Below are 24,532 nucleotides of genomic sequence, written 5' to 3'. Positions count from 1 at the left end.
GCTGGACAAGAATGTTTTAAAAAAAAGCCTTGATGTGACACTTCGGGTATCAAGTCTAATTTTAGAGGCCACACTAAAGTATCATTAATAATTATAGACCACGCTGGAGACCCCACCCTGAGTACTGTGTCTAATGCTAAATTCCACACCTGGAGTATTGTGTCTAATTCTAAATACCACACCTGGAGTATTGTGTCTAATACTAAATACTACACCTGGAGTATTGTCTCTAACTCTAGAGGTCGCGTCTGAACGTATCATGATTAACAATCAACCACACCTGGAGCATCATATGGAGTTCTAGAGACTACAGCAGGACTACTGTGCCTAACTCTGATGACCAGACCACACCTGAAATATTTTTTTTAAATATTTTTATTAACAATCACCGGCTTACAATCTGCAATAATGCCACAGTACAGTTTCAAATCGGGTGCAGCAAGGTATGACAACAGTTACATGACAACACACAGTAAGGTCTATCAAGGAGAGAGCTGTTCGTCTGGAGCGAGCGGGGTTGGCAGGGAATAGATGTCTCCTCTATATGAGTTCCAGGGTCCCCATATCTTGGACCACTTTCTCGGGCAACTCTGTGCAATAAAGACTGTTTTTTCACCTAACATGCACCAGTCCATGTCTAACTTCCATTTCTCCAGAGTAGGTGGGATCGGGGCCCCCCAGGCCTGGGCGATATATAGTTTTGCCACTATAAACCCCAGAGTGACCCATTGCGTCTGGTGCGAGTTAAGACCAGTTGGCTCCCAAATATTTAATAAACACCTTCGTGCCTCCGGGAGAAGGGGCCCTCCCATAACTGTGGTTACGACTTCATGTATCTCCCTCCAGTAGGACTGTATGTGTGTGCTTTCCAAATAATATGTAGGAAGGTTCCTATATGTCCACAGTGCCTACGGCAGTCTCCAGTGGGCGCCTTTCCCATCTGCACCAATTTAGGCCCCATCATGTATATTATGTGGAGAATTTTTAGTTGTACCACACGTAGTCTACATGGTATAGCCACTACCTTGGGGGATGATACTGCCTCCTGCCAGTCCTCATCATCCATCTCGATGCCATCTGCCACCCATTTTTGTCGTAGTGATGTAAGTGGGGATGACTCAGGCGGGGAGAAGCCCTGGGGGAAAACCGAGCGTATCGCATGATGCACCTGTAGATAGCGATAACGCTCCGAATCGGCCAGTTCGTGCTGAGCCTGCAGGGAAGCAAATGTTTTGATGTCGCCCGTTTTCCACATGTCCTGAATACTAGAAATTCCAAATAAGTCCCACCTATCAAATCCCTTCGTCGTCTGTAAGTCACCTAACCGTGCGGTGTCCCAGAGGAGGACGGCCAATGACCATTTACCCTCCCATCCCATCGATCTATTGGCAGTATGCCAGATTGCCGAGTGTCCAGTGGGGCCCGACAACAGAGGTCTCGCCGGTTTCGAATACAATGATCTGTTATAATTCCCTCCCGACAGAAGCCACCTGTCCATACGGTAACCCGGGTCTCCAGGGGCCCCATACTGACATAGATTAATAGCGGCCATGTGGGCTGCCCAATAGTATTTCTTTAGGTCTGGGAGAGCGATTCCACCACGGTACCACTTTAGAGTGAGTTTTCTGAATGCTATTCAGGGGTGGACCATTCCATAGCAGCTCCCTCTGAAGGCATTCAATTTCTTTTTAATAAGTCACCGGGACGACATCTAGTGAATTTTGTAAGGCATAGAGGAAGTGGGGGAGTGACCTCATTTTAAATAGGGCCGCTCTTCCCAGGGGTGACAATGTGAGAGTTCTCCAACTCGCTATATCACATTTTAGTCGCAGAAGAGGAGGGAGGAGGTTATTATTGTATCGGAGGATGGGGTCCAGGGAGATGAAAATTCCTAGGTATTTGAATCCTGAGGTTGTAACCTGTACAGGACAGTCACGGGGCAGAATCGGCAGTCCCCCATAAAGAGGGTAGAGGTGGGACTTACTCCAATTAATCTTGAACCCCTAATATCTACCATATATAGCCAATATGTCCATTAAGGCAATCAGGGATTTTCGGGGGTTACACAGATAAAGCAGCATAAAGCGAAACGCGGTCCTCCCACTCCAATGACCACCGCATCCCACGAATCACCAGGTCCTGTCAAACCCAAGCCGCCAGCGACTCGGGTGCCAGTGCAAAAAGGAGAGGGGAGAGCGGACTTCCCTGACGGGTGCACCGGCTCAGACAAAGGTATACCTGAAATATTGAATCCACTTCCAGAGGCCACATCTGAAATATCTTGTTGTTCAGTTCTGGCAACTAAGCCTAAACATTTTTCTCTAGTTCTGGGAGTCTGGGCTGTAGTTTTGTCTCAAATTCTGGTGATCGTATCTGAAGCACTGAGGGTTACATCCACATAAGGACAAGACAGATGGAGGATTTCAGGGGATAGGCAACACTAATTTTATATTGTTTAAAGTCCAGGCCCACCAAGACAATTGGGAATTTAAACATTAGTAGCGATGGAGAATGTGACATAAGCAGAAATCTCTAAAGAGAACATGCACAGCACAAAAAAATTGTAATTTTATAAATATCAGCAGGATGACAAGAGAAGGCAGCTCTACTGGGGAAACAGCCATTAAAACACAGCCACAACCACGCATGACTGTTACAACGAAGCCATTACAATTCATATGCCTTTGCCACGCATGCCATTAGTACGCATGCCTTTAACACACATATGCATTTACCATGCATGCCTTTACAACGAATGATAGGATTATGCATAGTAATAGCTTTATATTTAAAGAACTGGAGTATCTTTAGAAGCCTGAGTATATGTTTTGGATATTGGTGAAAAGTGAAATTGATCCCAATTAGAGTACACATCGTTCTGGAGAAGAGGGCCCTCGCAATCTAGGTGGTAGGAAATACAGGCATTGCTAACAATAGTGAAGTTGCTTGCAGTCCTGAAATCAGGCTCTCAAAATGGAGCTGTACTTCTTAGCCCAACAGCCATCGCAGTTCCCAAACCCATGTTACCATCTCTGGTTCCACCTGGAAACAGCATTAAAAGGCCATAACGGTCTCACATTAAACAAGCATTGGCAAAGCCAAAAGGACTCGCCTATGAAAGACCTATTGGCTTTGCCAGTGGTTTTTATTTTGCCATGTTGAACACTAGAGTGACTGTTATTCAGCATGCCTAAAAGTTAGTGGTGTAGAGGAGAGTGTTGTGCAGTGGAATGGAGTGTTGTAGCATGGAATGGCATAGAGTGTCGTGGAGTGAAGTACAGAGAAGCAGAGTGGAGTAGAGTGAAGTGGGGTAGAGGGGAAGAGAGTGGTGTAGAGTGAAGTGATCTGGAGTGGAGTCGAGTGATCTGGAGTGGAGTCGAGTGTTGTGGAGGGAGTAGTGTTGTAGATTGGAAGGGCATAGAGAGGAGTGTCGCAGAGTGGCGTAGAGTTGAGTGGTATAGAGTGTCAGAGTGGAGTGGAATAGAGTGTTCTAGAGTGGGGTAGAGTGTCAGGGAATAGAGTGGAGTGGCATAGACTGGAGTGGCATAGAGAGGAGGAAAAGTGGTGTGGACTAGCATAGATGGAGACGCGTACAGAGGAGTAGATTGTTGCAGAGTGAAGTGGCACAGAGTGGAGCAGCGTGTCAAAGTGAAAAGGCATAGAGTGGAGTAAAGTGTTGTAGAGTGTAGTAAAGAGTGTAGTAGATGGGAATAGAGAGTCGTAGAGTGGAGTGGCTACAGTGGAGTAAAGTGGTGTAGAGAGAGTTGCGTAAAGCATCGTAGAGTGTCAGAGTGGAGCAGAGTGAAGTATAGTGTTGTGGAGTAGCATTGCGTGTCAGAGTGGAGTGTCATAGAATGGAGTAGACTAGAGTGATAGAGTGGAGTGGTGTATTGTGGAGTAGAGTGTCAGAGTGGGGTGGCATAGAGTGGAGAAGAGAAGTAGAGTGGAGTAGTGTGTTGTAGAGTAGGGTGAAGTAGTGTGTCAGAGTAGAGTGGAGTAAAGTGGTGTGGTGTAGAGGGAGTTGTGTACACTGTAAGAGTGGAGAGGCGAAGAGTGAAGATGGGTAGGGTGGTGGAACATGTCATTAAGTGGTGTGTTGTAGAGTTGAGTGGCATATCCTAGAGTGGCATAGAGGGGAGTAGCATTTCATTGAGTAGAGTGGAGAGGCATGTCATAGAAAAGAGTTGAATGGAGTGTACAGTGGTGAGGCGCATAGTGGAGGGGCATGTCGTGGAGTAGAGTGGCGTCACGTAGACTAGAATGGCGCATCGTAGATTGTAGTTGCGAGCCACAGAGTGGAGTGGCTTGTCAAAGAGTAGAGTGGTGTGTCGAAAGTGTCGTCTCAGAGTAGAGTGGCGTGTTGAAGAGTAGAGTGGCGTGTTGAAGAGTAGAGTGGCGTGTTGAAGAGTAGAGTGGCGTGTCGTAGAGTGGAGTGGCGTGTCGTGGAGTGGAGTGGCGTGTCGTAGAGTGGAGTGGCGTGGCGTATACTGGAGTGGCGTGTCATAGAGTGGAGTGGCAAGTTGGAGTGGAGTGGCATGTCAGAGTGGAGTGGCATGTCAGAGTGGAGTGGCATGTCAGAGAGGAGTGGCATATCGTAGAGTGGAGGTGCATATCGTAGAGTGGAGGGGCATATCGTAGAGTGGAGGGGCATATCGTAGAGTGGAGGGGCATATCGTAGAGTGGAGGGGCATATCGTAGAGTGGAGGGGCATATCATAGAGTGGAGGGGCATATCGTAGAGTGGAGTTGCTGTCGTAGAATGGAGTGGCATATCATAGAGTGGAGTGGCGGTCAGAGTGGAGTGTGTCAGAGTGGAGTGGCAGTTGTAGAGTTGAATGACATAGGGTGGAGTGGAGTGTCGTAGAGTGGAGTGTGGTACAGTGGAGTGGTACGTCATAGAGCGGCACAGAGTGGCGTAAAGTGGAGTAGAGTACAGTGGAGTGTAGCAGAGTGGCTTTGAGTGGAGTAGAGTGAAGTGGTGTTCTGTTAATTATGATTGGTATGGTAGAGCACTGCTGTTACAGAGAACACATTTTCAATTAAAATTGTCATTACATTTGCACACATACAACTATACAGCGATATTGTGTGGAAATGGCATCACCTAGAGTATTGATCTATTTTGATCTTATTCAAATATTTGTTTCTACCACGCCTCAGAATTACGAAACAATTAGCTTAATTTGTGCTTTTCTAATTCTGATATTGTCTGAAATATCTGGACAGGTCATTTACAGACATCTACATTTCGTTGTGTGGTAGAAAAAAGCATTTTCTTTCACACCTTCAGTGGCCAGCGAGATTGTCACATACATCCTCTCCCTTAGAAGTCAGAGCAAGAAAAGTGAACACCAAGTTCCTTTGGAAGACAGAGCATGACAAATAAAAGCATGAAAGATGGCACAACACAAGTTTTCATCCATTCCGTATTCTAATTAAGTCCCTTCAGGTATGGAATTGTATACACTAGGATCTTTACACAAAAAAACAAAGCTCTAGGAAAAATAGAGCAATTACGAGCTAGCCACACTGCTCTATTCCATGCCCTTAGATAAGACTGGTGGGTGAAAATTCGACATATTACGCAAAGACGCTAACAAACTAGATCTCGCTGGCACTGAAATGCTGGAGGTGCACAGAGACGAGGTGTTGGGTGGTGCATCTTGTCTGCTCATGCCTGGCCTTAGTGGGCCATTGTGAAAAGATAACAAAGGAATCCTAGAAATAACTTTTCTCCGACATCCAGTCTTTAGACTCCTACAGGAAACCACAGAGAAAACAGAAGTGGGAAAACAGGATTATTACAGCATTAATGCGATCCTTAGATTGTGCAGATCTGAGGAGGTTCTGAATTCAGATGGATGACTGAAGGATGGCTCCTGCAGGGCATCTTTGGAGATTCTATACACAAAATTCACCATCAACAGAATGAGTTGCACAAGTTTGGAGTTGTTTGAGGTTCACTGAAATGTTGCAGACCGGAATGAAGAGAGGAGCTCATGAGACATTACAGTGGAGGGCACTACCAACATGAGCAACCTAACAATCTCCATACTCCAACTTCTCATAGGAACAACCAGCCTTTCTGGTTACCAGTACTGCCCCAGTGATGGGAATAGATGGACCAGATGCAATTCTGGAGGGCACGGGTCTTTGGTATCCCTTTCTGTTAGGTCAATGCCGCTTTCTGGGGTGTCTCTGCCTTCTTCAGCATTCAGCACTGAATCTTAATGCAATGACTGTTGTTTACTCCATTTTTAGACTTCACCTACATTTTAGCTGTCTATTGTCAAAGACCTATTGTGTACAATATCAGTATTTACAATGAGCTTTGGATGAGCCCATTGCTTAACATTAGCTGGTTTCCTGTCAATCTCATTTGCATACCTTTTATGTGAGGACCTTTCCTTCCTCTTATGTTTGTCTCTTCCCTGGAGCATAGTTTCTTTATCACCCTTTTGACTGAATAACTTGAATAGTTTCATAGGTGACATAAGGTGAATACGTTTGTTTCTCTTTGTTTCATCACTCCATGACGGAGATGTGTTTTTTGCTCTCTTCCTGTGTGCTGCTTCCACCATCACCACAACAATACTGATGCTTCACCTGCCCAAATTTGTCCCACTCAGCTTCCACTTCCAGACCAGCTCTTCGGTTGCATCCCGCCACTCAGCAGTGTTGACTTGAGCCCCGTCCACTTACAAGCTCCATGGTATTGTTGCATTGCTCTTATTTGTCACAACCCTTTTATTTCTGTTTTTAGGGGGCCTCCAGCAGCAATTTTGTACCGGATTGCTCTTTTCTCTATTATACATTTGTTCACATCTTTGTTTGTTAATTTGCCACTCCAAAAAGGAACTCTGCCATCTTAGAACAGCAAATAAAAATAAAAAAATGGCCACTGTAGCATTCGAATTCATATGTGCAGTTGCATGTTGAAGCACGCATACTTATCAGCTGGACAAATTATTAGTAAACAAAACAAGCATTGGCATAGCCAATAGGTCTTGCCTTTGGGACCTTGTAAGTGTTTAGCAAAGGCTATTGCTTTGCCAATGTCTTTAAGTTATGCTGTAGATAGTGCATTGTGGCTGCTATGCAGCATGTTGAAAAATTATAATTAACTGTTATAAGTATTTTTGTCTCTTTATGTATAACCAAGAAGAAATTATGTACAACTGAACGACCCTTTTAAAAAAAGAATTAACCTAAAAAATGTCTTCTCGTTTTTTGTCCTTGCAATGCTGGCAACTTCATCCTGCCTATTCTAATGCTTGTTTGCTACAGGTTTTTTTTGTTATGGGATGACATAAACAACAGGAGGGGGGAGGTTGGGAAATAGTACCTCAATTACAACACGAGCAGTGGACGGACACTAGGGGAAAATCAACAGATGTTAGATTTTGAAGGTAGACTGAGGTGGTGCTGAGTGATGCTGAGGTGGTGGTGTGCTGGTGCGGAGGTGATGCTCAGGTGATACTGAGGTATTGCTGTGTGATGCTGAGGTAGTGGTGCTGAGTCATGCTGAGGTGATGGTGCTGCACTGGTTCAGATGGTGCCGAGTCATGCTGAGTTGGTGTTGGGGTGATGCTGTGCTGATGCTGAAGTGGTGCTGCTGCGCTGATGCTGAAGTGGTGCTGGGTTGTAGCGGAAATGCTGTTGAGTTGACCATGAGCTGGTGCTGTTCTGATGGTGAGTTGGTGCTGTACTGGTGGTGCTGAGTGATGCTGAGTGATGCTAGGGTGGTGCGGAGTCATACTGAGGTGGGGTGCTGCGCTGGTGCTCAGGTGGTGCGAGTTATGCTAAGTTGGTGCTCTGCTGAGGTGCTGATGCTGAAGTGGTGCTCGATTGGTGCTGAGTTGCTGCTGATGAGCAGCTGTGTCAGTACTAAGGTGGGGCTGCGCTGGTGGTGGTGAACTGATGCGGAGGAGGTGCTGTGCTGATGGTTAGATGGTGCTGTGCTGATGTTGAGGGATATGCTGAGGTGGTGCTGATGAGTGATGCTGAGGGGGCGCTGAGTGATGCTGAGGTGGTGCTGAGGGTGCTGAGTGATGCTGAGGTGGTGCTGAGTGATGCTAGGGTGGTGCTGAGTGATGCTGAGGTGGTGCTGAGTGATGCTTTGGTAGTGCTCACGTGAGTGATACTGAGTGATGCTGAGTTGGTGCTGGGCTGATGCTGCACTGGTGCGGTTGTGGTGCTACGTTGGTGCTGTGCTGATGCTGTGGTGGGGCTGGTACAGAGTTGGTGCTGCGCTGGTGGTGCACTGATGCGGAGGCTGTGCTGAGGTGGTGCTGAGTGATGCTGAGGTGGTGCTGAGTGATGATGTGCTGGTGCTGCACTGAGGCTGATGTGGTGATACTGCACTGATGCTGACGTAGTGCTGTGCTGGTAGTGAGGTGGTGCTACGCTGAGGCAGAGGTTGTGCTGTGCTGCTGCTGAGGTTGGGCTGCGCTGGTGCCGAGGTTGTGCTGCGCTGAGGCAGAGGTTGTGCTGCGCTGGGGCAGAGGTTGTGCTGCGCTGGGGCAGAGGTTGTGCTGCGCTGGGGCAGAGGTTGTGCTGCGCTGGGGCAGAGGTTGTGCTGCGCTGGGGCAGAGGTTGTGCTGCGCTGGGGCAGAGGTTGTGCTGCGCTGGGGCAGAGGTTGTGCTGCGCTGGGGCAGAGGTTGTGCTGCGCTGGGGCAGAGGTTGTGCTGCGCTGGGGCAGAGCTGGTGATGCGCTGGGGCAGAGGTGGTGATGCGCTGGGGCAGAGGTGGTGATGCGCTGGGGCAGAGGTGGTGATGCGCTGGGGCAGAGGTGGTGATGCGCTGGGGCAGAGGTGGTGATGCGCTGGGGCAGAGGTGGTGATGCGCTGGGGCTGAGTTTATACTGTGCTGGTGTGTGGTGGTGCTCAGGTGCGGAGTGATGCTCAGGTGGTACTGCTGCTGCTGAAGTAGTGCTGAGTGATGCTTCAGTGGTGCTCCGCTGATGCTCAGGTGGAGCTGCACTGTCTGCTTGCAAGATATATTATTAAGTAACTTCACATTAGATGCCGCGTTTGGAGAGCAGAGGAGGCATCCCTTGACATTGGTTTTATGTCACCAACGTTTGATACCTAAAAGAAAGCATCAAAAGTTAAAAAGGGCACAACTTAAAAGTTGCTTCCATTTTCATAAAACGGAGCAATAAAAGCATGTTTACCACTTTATTCGTATCCCAATAATCACAGTGTTGAAAGCACAATGTAAATAATGCTGGTACTACTGTCAGCCGTTTTCTTAAACTACACTTACATTAAGTAATTATATTATTTAAGGTTTTGACATTTGAGCTAATGAAACCAAAATTGTTATAGGATGAAAAACAGCATAGCCTCCAGCTGAAAAGGCGCCTGTGAAACCAAAGACAGTGGAAAACAAGTTAAGGACATGATTTGCAGCCCTTGGCTGAGCGCCTTCGGAAAGCCGAACAAGCCCAGAAAAAAGAACAAGCATTTGCAATGCAATAGGTCTCGCATTAGGAAAGTTTGAGCTATTAGTATTGTAAATGACAATTTTTTTATTTATGTGTTGGTTTTGAGAATAGCGAAATTAAAAGCTTTGTCATTTATAATGCCAATAGTTTTAACTTTCGCAAATGTGACATCTTTAGCATTTGTAATGCAATATGTGTTGTATTTACATGACTTAGATGTATTGATATTACAAAGAACAATGGCTTTTATTTTTTACAATAATTAATAGTTAAATAAAAGTTATTGTAATTTATAATGGCACTAGCTTAAATTTTTGTAAATAACTTTTGGGAAGATTATGTTCTTGGATTTTCGTCACAATAAAATACAATGAACAGAAGTGAAATATTAACATTTTTTTGGTGACATTTGTAATAAAGCGTGAAACATTGAGCTAACATATTTGAACAAGTTGTTGCGTACCAGACTTCAACATCAGCCAATCGCGCTGATAAAGAGGTTTTAATGCGCACGATTCCAACGATTGCAAGTTGTGTACGATCGAATTTTGAGCAATATGTTCCTGTGACGTGCAGCTAGTTTTCCCTGTTGCAAAACACGATAATGAATGCCTATATAATGCGATAGGTAATATTGCTCAGAGCTCAAAACGGGATTTTTGGCCCAATCATAAAGAGAGCGTCGGGGTTCAATGTTTGGAAGCGTGATTCTTTTGGGGGGAAAAATGAACTTCACCCGTAGATGTATTGTTATTTTTGGGTATAAAACTGAAAAGTTGGGATTATTTATGTGTGTAAACTGAAACCATACATACATACACACTTCACCACCGCCCACGTCCTGTAAACTGGGCCCCAACTCGAAATCTATACTCAGGTCTGCCAAGTGTCACGCTTCAGGCGTGACGCTAATGCATTTCAGTGTGGTGTTGCCGCATCACCGCACTGAAATGCATTGTCACGCATTTCTGCCAGTGACAGCACTGAAACTGGCTGCCCGCTACACTAGGTGCTAGCGTGCACTGGCGCTCAGACACCTGTGTGCGCCCCGGGCCGCAGCAGACTTCACTTGTGGCCAGCAGCAGAACAGTTAAACATCCCCTATCCGACAGTGTGCTACAAATGTTACAATCACCCCCGCCGCCTGCATTAATATTCCCGCCGGCGGCGCGATAGTACAGTGAGTCACTGCCTCTGACTGCCCAATTATGGAGACCCGGGGGGGCCTGACCTTAGCAGTCTTTGCATCAGTCCTGTCAAGTATCACGCATCAGACGTGACTCTAACGCATTTTAGTGTGGTGATCCGCATCACCGCACTGAAATGCATTGTCACGCATTTGCATAGTGTTTGAGCGGTAATATTATTAAAACGGTAATATTATGAGCGTGGCAGTTAACAGTATGGCGCTGCTCCTCCCTGCTTGGTGCTGCAGCTGGGCTAAGGCAGCTGCTAGGCAGCTCATTGGCTGCTACAATGTATCGTAAATGTCCGCTGTGCGGCTGGTGGCTGCCAAAGGCTACTAAACATCACAGCCAGGGGGGCCAAAGTTAGATGAAGCCATACCTGGTGCCGCCGGCTGATGTCACGTCCTGCTGCCGTAGGCGGGTAGTTTGTTTTGCGAAGGGCTGGTTACTGGTCAACGGCCCGGCTCCTCCACGCTCATGGCGCTCGCAGAATTTACTTCCGCTCGTCCCGGGCTCTCAAAAATCACCCGCACGGCATTCAATCACTGCCGAGCTGCATCACTGCATTCAATTGCCGGGCGGCATCGCGTCATGGAGCCAGTGACGGTGCCGCGTTTGCAGCGGTCGCTCAGGACAGCCTTCTGTCACTGGACAGCAGGCTCACTGAGGACAGCAGCCGGAGCCTTGAGATGTTTTCTGTTCCAGCGAATGCCACTGCCAAGATGGCTTAGGCCTTCCACTCAGTCTCTGACTGCTTCAAATGCACTTGTCTCCTGCTAGAGAATGTTCCGGGAGCCCCCAATTTAGTCAGGAATCCATGGCCCTTGCACAGTTGTTTCGAGGTTCAGAAGTTTCAGAGATACCAGCACCTGCTCCTACCTAAAGGCCAAGATGAGATCGGAGAAGATGACAGCCGCGGGACGGACGCACTGAAAAAAGGAGGTGGGCACCGTGGTGGCTCATGGCCTGCGGATCCCGGTCTTCCTCCTTCACCCCTGTGTTGATCCCCATGTCCACGCATCTCGCGCTTAAGTATTGTGCTTAACAGTCGCCAGGCCATCTCAAGGCTCCTTGCTAAGCCATGGTGCAGTATTTCCCCATGCTTGGCCTCCGTTCTTCCCTGCATTCATTCATTCCAACCAGGCTCTAGCAGCCCGGCAGCTTAGATGTTTTCCTTCCTCATCCTGTGCCCCTGCCCAACCTTGGTGTTTGTCTACTGTATCTGCACAGAACTTAATACATAACTGCTTCTGAAAGACTTGATTAATATTATGGTTACTCATTTGTTTAACACTACGATCTGGTGGTTACAAGGGCACAAGTGCTTTTCAATTTCTGGTACTTTGCAGTAGTTTAAAACCTTGTAAGGGTTTCTTGTTGGTCAAATAGGTGCAATTTCTAATATTTATGTTTCCCTATATCTATTTCATTTCTTGATTTTTGTGTGCGAGAAAGTGTCACTCATAGTCATTGAAATGTCACTCAATTACACTAAAATGATTAAAATGTCACACATAGCATTCTGAAACCTTGGCAGCTATGTTGCATTACAGGCTGTGGCCCCGCGTGGGGGGCAGGTGATCAGATGTGACCTCACGAGACCTGGAACAGGCAAGGTCGGTCAGAAGCTGAGCGAGGCCGGGGCCTCGACTGGAGTCACGGGTCAAATTTAAAATTAATCAACATCATGATACCACGAGGACTGGACTGAGGGCCTGAAGAATCATGCTCGGGTGGCGCGGTTTGCCGCCGATGGACGAGTCATTGCGGCCACTGTAAAAACATTCCCACGTCACGTGATCCCGGAGCTGCAGCATATTCGCTCAGGAAGCCTTCGTGAGTTGAGTAAGTTATTCCCAAATCAATACTGTCGAGTCATCCTGCCAAGACACACGTTGTCTGTGAATCCCGTGCACATATAGGCTGTGGGAGAGCTAGGGCGGGCATAGTTTAAACTTTTGAAGCCAGAGCACGCAGCCGGGAGCCCGACTCTGCTGCAGCTCCGACTGTGTTGTGCTGCGCTGCTGCCGGGGCTCCCAGCGTGGTAATGAACACTTACTACAAAGCTACCAACCCCCGGCAGACTCATGGGTGGCCGCCGCTGGAGTTGTGGCCTAGTGCCGTAATACTGCAGCATGGTCCCCAGGTATGTTAAACAAAACTTCAGAATTCCATGCCAGTCACAATGTATTTGCGTTTGAGTGTTAAGTATAAACATATGCTCGATAGATTCTGCCTCAAGATGTCCTTTTACACACTCGTGAGCTAAAGCGCGAGAGTATGTGTGTGCCTAGTACTCACTTCTGAAAAGATGCTGCCACCACTTTTGCTCTGTGACCGCGGCGGCTGGGACACGCTAGTAGCCAGAAGGAGGCGTGCTCGCGACAGGCTGGGGAGCGCGCGCACAGGTTCCAGGCAGCGACGGAGGCCTGGCCCGCACCGCCTCCCTGTGCCGTGTTGCGCGCCGTGGGTCTCGTCCCCTTTTCCCAGTGTGTGCACCGTGGGGGCCTGATTCCTATGCTGGGGGCCTGCAACCGCCGCTTCCTGCGATGTTGGCGGAGGCTGGCGGGGATGCACCCCCGGTCTGGGGAAAGCTGCCGGTTTTGCAGCCACTCTCGGTCCTTCCCCTGAAGCCGGGCCCGCCTTCCCACCACTGCCTCCTCCACCCGGAGCCTCCAGAGCTGCAGAGGAGCCTGACTCTAGACGGGCCGGAGTACGAGGAGGAAGAGGTGGTGATTCCGCTGACCGCTCCGGCGCCTAACTAGTAAGTACCGAGATTCGGGGGGATGGCAGATCTCCAGATGCATGGGGCGGGGGGGTGTGTCTGTGTGTGCGTGCAGGGGGGTTAGGAGGCGGCGGCGTGTGTATGCGTGCGTGTCTGTATGTGTGTGTGTGGTGGGGGGCGGCAGCGTGTGTACGTGTGCCTGTGTGGTGTGGGGGCTGGCTGTGTGCGCACAGGAATATGAGGCACGAGAGGGGCACGGCGCCGTGCGCGCCCACGAGGTGAAATCTGCGCTTGTGCCCCTCTCGTGTCTACATTCCCAAATACGGGCAACAATAGGTCTCGAGCAGACTCTGCTCGACCTAATAAAAAGTAGTGTGCCAAAGCTAACTTATATGGCAGATAGTGAAGTGATCCATGTAACAGGGCCAGTCTCCAGGGCATGATAAAAACAGATTAAGGAGGGACAAATGTAAACTACTCACCGACTAAAACAAAGGAATTCCGGAATGCACATGAAGGAACAAATCAAAACGTGCTGAAAAGCCCATACAGTAGAAAGAGCATGTCTTGAGAGACAGCTGCCTAATGGTATTGAGTGCAGTAGAGTGCCGTAGAAAAGAGTGGAGTTATGTGACAGAATGGGTTGGAGTGGCTTAGAATAGAGTATGGCGTAGAATGGGGTGGCATAGAGTTGAATAGTGTGGAGTGGGGTATATTGGCACTGTTTGTAGTGCAGGGGTATAGAGTAGAGTTGCGTACAATAGAGTGGCACAGAGTAGACTGGCATAGAGTGGCTTGGCGCAGAGTGGAGTGGCATAGAGGCCATAGATTGGCATTGTGTGGAGTAGCATAGAGTCAAGTGCAGTGGCACAGAGTGGCGTTGAGTAGTGTGGCGTAGAGTAGTACAGTTGGCGGTGTATGTAAATCAGGATTTAAGACATCTGTCTGCGATGAACAGTGAAGAGAGACTTTCAGAATATCACATTCAAGTGCTAGGCATGCATAGAGGGTACAGACGATCTGGAACTGTGTTGAGTTCCAACAACGGTAGAAGCAAGATCTCAGATCTCGGCGGTGGCAGCCCAAGCACTTTTCACTGCTGAGCCAGCCCTATGGGCTTGCTGGTGTAATACTGTGCAAAAAACTGCCCCAACCTGCCCACTCCGGCGAACCCAATCAGCCCATCTCCCCAACACAGAATCAATCAGTTGAATGGAATATAGTATACCCTCATCACCTAAGTACAGGGATTCGTTTTTTTATATAAATAAATTGGTTGCTTGGTACGTGCAGCAGAAAGAAGCACTCGGGCGGAGCACGTGGCAAACTCATATTATTTGAGCAGTAATGTAATGACCAACTCTAGCAAAGTTGTAGCTGATTAATTACTTATTTAGTGAAGATTTAGTAGCAGGAAGTTGATCTTGGATTTGTAGTTCTCTCACGGTTTTCACTCCTCTGAATATGAAACCTGGAGGTTTTATACACTGTTTCGAAAATGGCCTGTAAAAAATGTATGTGAAAACTTTGCACAGTACGAGGTTCCATAAGGCTTGAAGTCTGGTTTCTCGAGGAGATTAAGGCTGACAAAGAATGGCTCTTTCAGGATGATTTTTCTAACATTGACTGAGAGGGACAGACAACTCAGTGAGGTGATACTTCTCTCTTGGGAGAGCTCGATTCCCAGCCCTGGTGGTCTCCATGGGGAAAGCAACATGTGGGAAGGAGGTAGCAGCAGACTTGGGCAGGGGAAGTGGGAGAGGAGAAGAAGAAATAGTACCTGAATCACAGCATGAACAGCAGACGGGCACTAATTAAGTCATATCATTGCTTGGTCCATGCTCCACAGAAAGGAATAGAAGTGACGCTTGGCCGTGCAGGCCAATTAGGAGGCAACACAGAAGAACGATACTGAAGCCAGCAAATGGTGAGCAATGGGCAGGTTGCAAGCCCTTTTCGTAAACAATGATGTCTGTCATGCGAGAGCGCATGCACGGTCGCAAGCTCGATTCTTTTAGAGTGATAAAGTAAGGGGGATTGTCAGACTCTCACAATAAGATTCATATGTTATGGTTAGACATGGGGACGTGGTGGATAGATAAAAGGCAAAGACATCGCACTAGCAAACTGTAGTACTAATTTAGGTGATAGGTTAACATGTTTCAGACAGTGCAACTAACTACAGACCCCACAGCTATCACAGCTACACACTAGCTACAGACCCCACAGCTATCACAGCTACACACTAGCTACAGACCCCACAGTTATCACAGCTACATACAGTACTGCAGGATGTCTTGCCAATGTATAGAGTGTGGTGTTTTAGAATCCATTGACAACCCCCCCTTGGCCTGACCCAGCTACTTTCGGTCACCCACTGCCTTCTGCTTTGTCACTGAGAATGTGCGTGAAAAAGGTCTTGCTGTTTTCACACTCAAACTGTTCTCTGCACCAAACTCACCTCATTCAGCAATGGAGTACTCAGGAGTTAAGCTACACAGCCAGAACTCAGCTAGCCGTTACATACCTGTCTCACTGTGTACAATGCAAAAGCAGCTGGTGAGAGCTTCACAGCTGAACACCCGGCCTCTCGACAGCTGTCATGAGATGTCGCCATTTATGACCCATCTCTTCTAATCTCTGCTCCTCGATAAGGTAATGGGGAATATTTATACACTAATGCAAAGGATCTTGTTGGTTCATGGTGGTTTGGAACTGTTTGAATACACAATATGACTATAAGTTAATCCTATTAATGTTAACCATTGCCTGTATTCAGCAATATTATGAGAAACCCTTTAGGTGGGCTTTGTACCATGTATCATCCTTACATCATTTTTCTCGGTACCTCATGCTAGTACAACTTCTCATGTGGTGCCTGATGTCCATTGAGGGAGGAGACAAGGACAATGATCTCATTTCTAGAGGGAAACAGTGTATACAACCTCCAGGTTTCAGTCTTTGGCCGTATGTGGGACACCATTTTTGATTATGATGGTTCCCATGAACTCTGAACACCAACAACCCTACTAGTCCCTCCCTCTGAACTATACCCACACAGAAGTGTTTTCCCACTGTGAAGATTCATAATACAGCTACACATCTCAGAGGATTAAAGCAAATCTAAGCGGGGATGGGTCTGTCCATGTCCTGCTATACACTAGTGTTGTGTATGTGATGCATCATTGTGAACAGGTGCAAGATGGGTAATATGTCTGACCTCGATCTATCCAGCCATGCTTTTAGTTGTTTGTCACTAAAGAAGCAGATATCTATGTTCCTCGTCCTGCTGTGCAGCCAGGATTATAGCATCGAAGTTGCCAGGACAGCAACCAGTCCACGGTAAAGAGTGATTGTTATTTTAATAAGGAGATGTGAAGTTACAATACTCTAAGCGACTTCATCTGAAAACAAGTAGTCCGTATCGTCAATATTCAAAGACCACCCCAACCTTGAAAACCTTTTCTCCCTGTGAGGCTATGAAAGGACGGGGAGCAGCCTTGAAGGGGTGCATGGTTTTGAGTCCTTCACTGCATGAGCAGGCCTGGATGGAGCATGGGAAGACCAATGCCATGGACAGAAGCAGCACTTGTCAGCTAGGCACTTCCTCAGCAGTCACGCCTACCTTCTCCACCATGCAAACAAAGGCATCTGATGCTGCCTTCCATGTCCTGGGCAGGTTACAAAACCTGTACTGACCAATGACTATGTACAGCCTCCCTACAAACAGGATGGAAATCTACTCTGAGTAGGGACTTCCGGGTCACCTTGTGATCACTGTGATACTGGCCCCTCACCAGATGACCATGTCAAGAGTGATGATACCATGAGACACGTGATGCCATCATCCGATCTGCTAGATCTGTATTCATTCTCTGCCTCTATGCAGTGCTTTGATGAGAGCGGTAAGTGTAGTGGGGATACAAAGAACAGCTAAGTTCTGCAGAGGATGCACTCGGAGAACCTCATGCAGACTCAGTGCAAGTTGATTCCTAGATCACATGTCTTACTTTCATTATATCCCTTATGTCTGTTTACATTCTTCCTTCCCTCTGGCCATACTCTCCTTCCTACATTCACTTTCTCTCTATCCGCCTCTCGTTCTCGTCTCCGCCCTTATATTATGCTTCCTCCTTAATCTACCTCTCATCATGACACCCTCTTTATCTATCTCCATTCCACCACTTTTTTCCCTCTCTAAACACATCTCTGCATCCTTCACTCGGTATAGATCAGCTAATTCCCTTAATCCTTTTGCGCCCACACCTTTTTTAATCAACCCTCATTCGTTTAATCAGAATTCTTCCATATTCCCCTTAAAGATTCTCTCCCTTTCTTCTCTTTTCTGAGTCTCCCTCCTTCTCCCTTACAGACATTTTTCACACTTGTCAAACTCAACATCTGTGTGCCTTTACACCAACTTCAAGTCTTCCGCTCTCCTCCTCTCAACTTTTCTCTTGATTCATCCTTCTTCCTGTAACAATATTAACTTTTCCCTTTCACCTACTTTCTTGTAATTACCTTCTTACTTTCGTCTCTTCCCCCAACATTCTTACCTGTCTTCTAACTTCATTTTTCTCCCTCCCAGTCTTTTCTCTTGCTCCTCGCACTTTCTTCCCTCATTACCAATCCTGCGTAATTCTCATCGCACAAGATGTATAGTTTGGGATCATGGACAACAAAGCTGCACATTTATTTTGTCCACAGAACAAGGAGATTACCTGCTGTGAGGGCAGGTTAATCGCCAGTATGTAAAAAACGAGTATATCTGAGTCTTTAATGGAAATACAGCGAGTTGTAAACTCGAGTGGTTCAAAAATAAAAATGAGTATAAGTTTTCAACATCTAAACATTTGTGGCTATTCATAAGTCTCTCAGAATGCTCATTTACTACATGCGAATTAATACATGCACACAAATGGAAGCATGGAAGGTGATTTTATTTTGTAGGAAAACAATGTACCCAAAAATATTTGCAACTTGAAAACAAATAGACTAAGATTGTTTTAAGTGTAGTGCAATGTATCTGCATTTAATTAAACATCTTTAATGCAGACAAATGTTTAAAAGAATATTAAGTGAGAATTGATATGAAAACTAATATGGACCCCAACACACTTCTGTTTGAGCTCCAGGCTGCTACCAGGAATGATGCCCGCCCACCTTAGTCAAGATAATTGATCTGTAATAAAACATAGTTGAGTCTACTCTAGGGTATACTATGACGTGCTTTTGCGATACATGTTAAGCTGTACTTCGGACGTTTATTACAGGCTGTAACTGCAGCTGTTTCATGCCTAGCGCCAGTCACATGTAGTCTTCTTCTTTTCTGTCGTCCCCAGATATCGAACCTTGCATGAAAGTAGCTGCTTTCTTGTTAATCTGAAAGATACAGCATTATTGTACTGCCTAAAACAACCACTCTGTTGTAGTAAGTGGTGTAATCATCCTGCCTCGCTGTAATCACTGTTTGGTGTCTGTTTTTATGCACACGAGCGGCGTAGCCATAATTGTAGGTTCAGCCTTGAGAGTTTCCTTGCTGAAGGGCGGCTGAAACAATCATTACAATAGGAAGCTTTGTAATCTCGGTCAAGGTAAAGACTTTCTACCGTACTATATACAATGATCAATCTGGAAAAATCAATAAAAAATAGATTGAAAAAAATCGATATGGACCCCATACCTAAGAAAAGTCACAAAAGTCCACTCAAAGGTCTTCGATCTTGCACTGACTTTTAAGAACTCTTTGTTCCCATGAACAAATACACAGATGTCTATTTGCGCATGCTAAAATCTGAAGAGCAAGTGTAAAATTACTTATTTAAACGTATTTATATTTTCTCTAGGGGGGAAATACTATCCCCCATGGAGAAACCCCCTTCCCAAGAGGTAAAACGTTGTAATCCTGTCCATCAGGAGTACATTCCTGAGAAAGTTGATGAATGCTCTTAAATATCTAAGTTTGTGAGTACGGAGAAACTCGCACGGCATTCGAGAACGACTATTTCCCACTAACTTCAAGACCATGAGTAGATGTGCTGACACAAAAGTCTTCATGCATGTATATTCTTTTATGAGAGAAACCATTTTTTGCTCGTGCAGGTCAAATCTACATGGGCAAACAGCCCATAGCATCTTCACTATGACAAGACTTTGCAGAGTTTAACTAGCTGTAATATGTCCATTTCCAGGCATTGATATCACACTCAGTATGTGTTCACAATTACGACACACAAGGGAACTGTGGCGTGATAAAATTAAGTGATCTTCCTAAGAATTACACAACGTGGGCCCTCTCCCTGAGCCTCAGTTGGTGACTGAGGTATAGGCCTGGAACACAAATCTGAGTTTGTATACTGTAACATTTTGTGAAGTCAAGTGGAAGCTTAAAAGTGAATCTGCCAGAGCAATTCACAACACACACAATCAACCACACTTTTCAGCATCAGGCAGAAGGATACTTTTTGTTTGACGTATATTACCCTGGGAGAACTTATCCCCCGCATCCCTTGATATACATAAAGATCTCCCAACTCTTCTGGTGAGCAGGTCATCTGACCTTCGACACCTTAGTCTAAGGTATTTATTTGTCCTTCCAACATCTTACATAGGAATGGAAGCAAAGAGATAGGCCGATAGTTTGTGAGGTCAGTGGGTGACATATTGACCTTCTTTTATATTGGCGTTACCAGAGCAGTTTTCCAAGCCAGAGGGATGTTCCCAGTGTTAACTGATAAGGTGAGCAAAGAACAAATTGCAGGGGCTAGCTGATTGGAAAATAATGCTGAAATTCTAGGGGGACAAATGTCCATAGGAGAGGCAGATTTGACTAATTCAAGAGCCCTCTGAATTATCTCAGGAGAAAAGGACTTAAACTTCCCTAAGCTACATACACAAATTGGGAGCGGGAAGCGTTAGAATTAGCCCCTCGTGTGTGTGGCTGAAAGAGCCAGGGCTATTCTGATAGAAAAACTTTGAATTTGTCTTCAAAATAGTCCACAAGAGAGTCACATATTTCTTGCGAAACCAACATTTCTTGGGAGCAAGCACAGGGATTGATTAAAGTGTTGAGTGCTTGAAATAGCTCTTTGGAAAAACTACCAGCCTGGCCGACTTAGTTGGTGAGGTAAATTCTTCTGGCTATTTTAATATTACGATATTATACAGTAAGAGATGATCTATAGGCCTCTTTATCGATTTGATTATTGGTCAAATGCCAGCGTCTCTCTAGTTTCTTTAGAAGAGAATTTCTCTTGTCGCAGTTTGGTGGTATACTAGAGCACATGAAATCGGTTCAAGTTTTGCGCAAGATTTAGAGGGGGCAACGCTATCAGAGCCACGTTTAAGGCTGTATGATAGTCAACTAAGGCTAGATTGACTTCTAAGTTTACAGCAGTCATAATGAACTCAAATTCTTTGGAAAAGGAGTCCAGAGTGACTTTTTGCCGTTGTCTAGACACTGTTTGGTTCATAATTATTGACTTTCCAGTTTTGTCTAACTAAGGGATCTGGAAACTGATCAGGGAGTGATCGGTTCAGATCAAAGATATAGGGGATTGACAGATCGGAGATTTAGAGTTCGTGAAAAGTAGATTGAGCATATACCCCGAAACATGGGTAGGACCATTAACTTTCTGGCGAGGACCAGGCATTGCTAGTTCAGAAAAAAAGCTGAGTTACATCAGTATTCAACAAGTCTTCCCTATGGTGATTGAATAGGAGAAACTGTTGGGATGCTGAACCATGAGTCGCAATAAATTCTGTTAGGTGACAACTAAAATTATTTTTGGGTCTTGGAGTGGGGTACACTAAAGCCCCGTTTCCAGCAGTCTGTAGAGGAAAATTCAAGATTAAAACTACATAGCTAAGCCCAGTCAATATTTAAGGTGGCTACATGCTAGGCTTTAACTGAATCCTTGAAAACAATGGCAATGCCGCCACCCTTCCTCCCTTCTCTATGAAATCTAAGCAAGCGATAGTTATCTGGGAGTGCCAGCGTAATTTCCAGTAAAGTGATGGAACTCATCCAGGTTTCTGTCAGGAAACCGACCTCTGGCAATACTGAGGAAAACAGGTCCCAGATTTCAATCGCATACTTTGGCAAAGACCTGATATTACATAGAAAGCTGCTAAGGCAGTTATGAACATGAGGGAGTAGAGGCTGGGAATTTGTTCTTCGCGTGTCAGTAAGGATGTCAGCTGCTCTGAGGGTGGTTTCACTAGGCAAGTCACAAAAATATTTTAATTTGCATTTTAGACAGGGTACAGGGCCTTCTAAGTGGTGTGGAAGACGAAAAGTGCACTGTGTGCCTATAAGAGTGAAGACTGTAAACAAGTTCTCAATATTATGCAGCTCTTCAGAAGAATAAGTCATTGTAGCAAGAGGGCTGACCTCTGGTGTAAGAGGGGCAGAGGTCCTGGCGACGGTCGGGAGCAGATGGGTTTGCCTTTGGCGCGTTGGCACCTGCATCGATTTAAGTAGATAAGTGGAGTTTAGCATTTACACCGCTAACTCCAGAATGGCAGTGTGAGACGCAAATAGGGCAAAAGTGATTCAACTATCTCCGCTTGATCGGAAACCGCAGTGGACCATATAGCTGAAAAAGCAACATTAAGGCAGGTAAAGCAATGCTAAATCAAAGGACAAAGGCTTTTAATGTAGTGTACTTGCAGCGTGTTTTTAATTGTGCTTGCCTGCAACATATTGGCCAATTCGGAATTTGGAAAGGGCGTCCTAAACACTCCCATTCCAAATATCAAATTGGCATTTGATCCCAAACCCAAATTGTGATTCAAGAAGGTGTTGCTGTATTGCAGTTAGAGTTTCATACATAATAAAAACCCTTTTTGTGGTCGCAAAAGGCCCGATTCTGTGAATTGGGCCATTTGCGAATGAAAAAAGGCTTCCTACGTCCGCTACCACATCAGACAAGTAGCTTTCTGGCACACATAGTTCTTTGGGAAGCTAGATACTTTACAAAACTCCACACACAATAAAAGGTACTGACAAATAATGATAGTGTTACTATACCGGAGGGAGGAAGGGTTATGTTGGATGCCATGTGGGGTGTGAGGATAATAAGAAACCCTTGAAACAGGTACATTTGAAGGCCCGAAGAGCATAACGGGAGACCTGGAAACAAACACACTTGATGGCCCGAAGATGTAGGAGAGAAACCGAACTGGACAAAAGCAATGTTAAACATGAGCACAATAAATGAACAGTGAATAGAGAATGGGTAGTAAATAGCTAAACCAAATGGGGCCAGCAGTCCTCATATGCTGCCATATGTCTATGGCACGTGCATAGATCTCTTTAGTCTAGTCGTACTATGGCATGGCTGTGTCATAGCATTAAAGGCCACACAGTCTTTACCTGCAATACGATTGAGGTCAAATTCTCATGTAAGGACATTTCCTGTGATCTCGTGGTCAGGTTAAAGTTCATGTAATGGGATACTTCCATATTTCAAACTTAAAAAATCCAAAACGTTTTGGTCACAGAATGTCAGCAAGTAAGAGATACAGTCCTGTCAAGGGCAAAAAACGTCCTTGCCCCGGCTCTGAGGGACAGTTTGTGTCTCTTTCTATGTTGAGACTAGTCCTGGAATGTGAAATGGGTCAAGTCAGCACATGGAGAGAACAGGGTGTGGTTTTAGGGTGCAGTTCTTGCAAATGAGTAGGAGAAGCCCTATTGGTGTCAAAAGTGCGACATGGGGGGTCCCACCCCCTACCCTCTCTGCATGCCTAGCCTGTGTGGGTGAAAGTTTCTGTTCCCATCACCTCTCTGTGCATAGCATCTAAAACCACTAAGTGTCTGTGGGATTCTCCAGCCTCTTGCGGCATCCGCTGTCGGGATACTCTGGGGGTCATGGTGTATGAGGTATCACGTCCCACAGCAGTATGCTGTACTGTGGTGATATAAAAAGGGACCAGGTTAGGGCTTCCACCTTCTGTTGCTGGCAGGCGCAAAGACAGGAAACCCCCTGGCCACAGTTAATATAACAGGCAATAAAGCAGATCTGTCTGACTTGGGGCCGGATCCTGGAAGGAACCTGTGCTGCTGCAGTAAGGCACAGCCACAGCTGGCATCAGGTCAATAGTTTTTTTGGCATTAATATGTTATTTTATTTTCCTAGAAAGCTACTAAGCGGTCTACTCGGTCTCTCCCTGCCTGGAGGGAGGCCAGCATGCTTCCTAGAACACGCAGTGCTGGCATGCTCCAACCAGACTGCGCGCCTTACCGGGATCCAGGCCAACAGTCAGCAGACCCTAAGCCAAAAGAAACCGCAGCTACAAGCAGCAGGATTAGTGGAAGGAGTGTAGAGGCAGCTAGTGATCTTGGTGACAGCAACATAACACCTCATCAGACCACCAACTAACCGTATGCGCTGAGAAAGGCATGGCTTGTAGCTTTTCATAAGCTACCCACATAAACTTGAATTTTGAACTCTTCATTTCCTGTTCACAAACACAATTACAAGTGCACGGATTTTAAGAGTCACTTAACTAGAAACACGTACAGCTAGAAATGCAGGGATTTTAGCAATCCATCTGTGCATGCACAACAAGTATTGCATGGATTTTAGCAGTCCTGCAACTGCGCTCATGTACACCATGAATTCAAATTCAATTCAAATGATCTTTATTCGGATTTTTAGTATATCCATAAAAGTACAAACAGAATCAAAATACATTTAAAACAGATTAAAAACATCTTAAAAAAATTAAAAATGATTATCCAATTGGGTTTAGGCAGCATATATGTCATAAAGTGCGATGTACATAGTATAAAGTACAAAATACATAATAAAGGGAGAAACATTAATCTTTTAGGGTACTTAATCACAAAGTTCAATTTATATACTCCCGAAGTGATCGTTTGTATCGAGACACGTAAACAATTAAATCTGTAGTCAATTTGCAACGGAATGATAAAGTGCAAAAAATGCATCAAATAACTTAGTACTGTTATCCATTATCCATGTTCCATGCTTGCCCTCGATCTTACACAGACTTTTATAAAACAGCTTACAATATATATAACTTCATCTGTGTGCAGCATTTGCAAAAATTTTAACGCGAGATTGAAATCTCTAAGGTTATATTTGCGAAGAATTGGCCTTAAATATTTACAGGTATACAATTTGTAATGGCCACAGAAAAATAGAT

At 45.7% G+C, this 24,532-nt stretch overlaps 1 protein-coding gene across 1 annotated transcript in view; it reads right to left on the bottom strand.

Annotated features, from left to right (window-relative positions):
* IGDCC4 (immunoglobulin superfamily DCC subclass member 4) overlaps positions 1-24,532 on the bottom strand; it is a 705,186-nt gene that overhangs the window by 483,233 nt on the left and 197,421 nt on the right. The gene's annotated exons all lie outside the window — the stretch shown is intronic.

The sequence above is a fragment of the Lissotriton helveticus genome, chromosome 3_1 (assembly GCF_964261635.1).
Source record: "Lissotriton helveticus chromosome 3_1, aLisHel1.1, whole genome shotgun sequence".
Taxonomy (NCBI): Eukaryota; Metazoa; Chordata; class Amphibia; order Caudata; family Salamandridae; genus Lissotriton; species Lissotriton helveticus.
The sequence above is the reverse complement of the archived record's forward strand: the minus strand, read 5'-3'. Positions and strand labels throughout refer to the sequence as shown.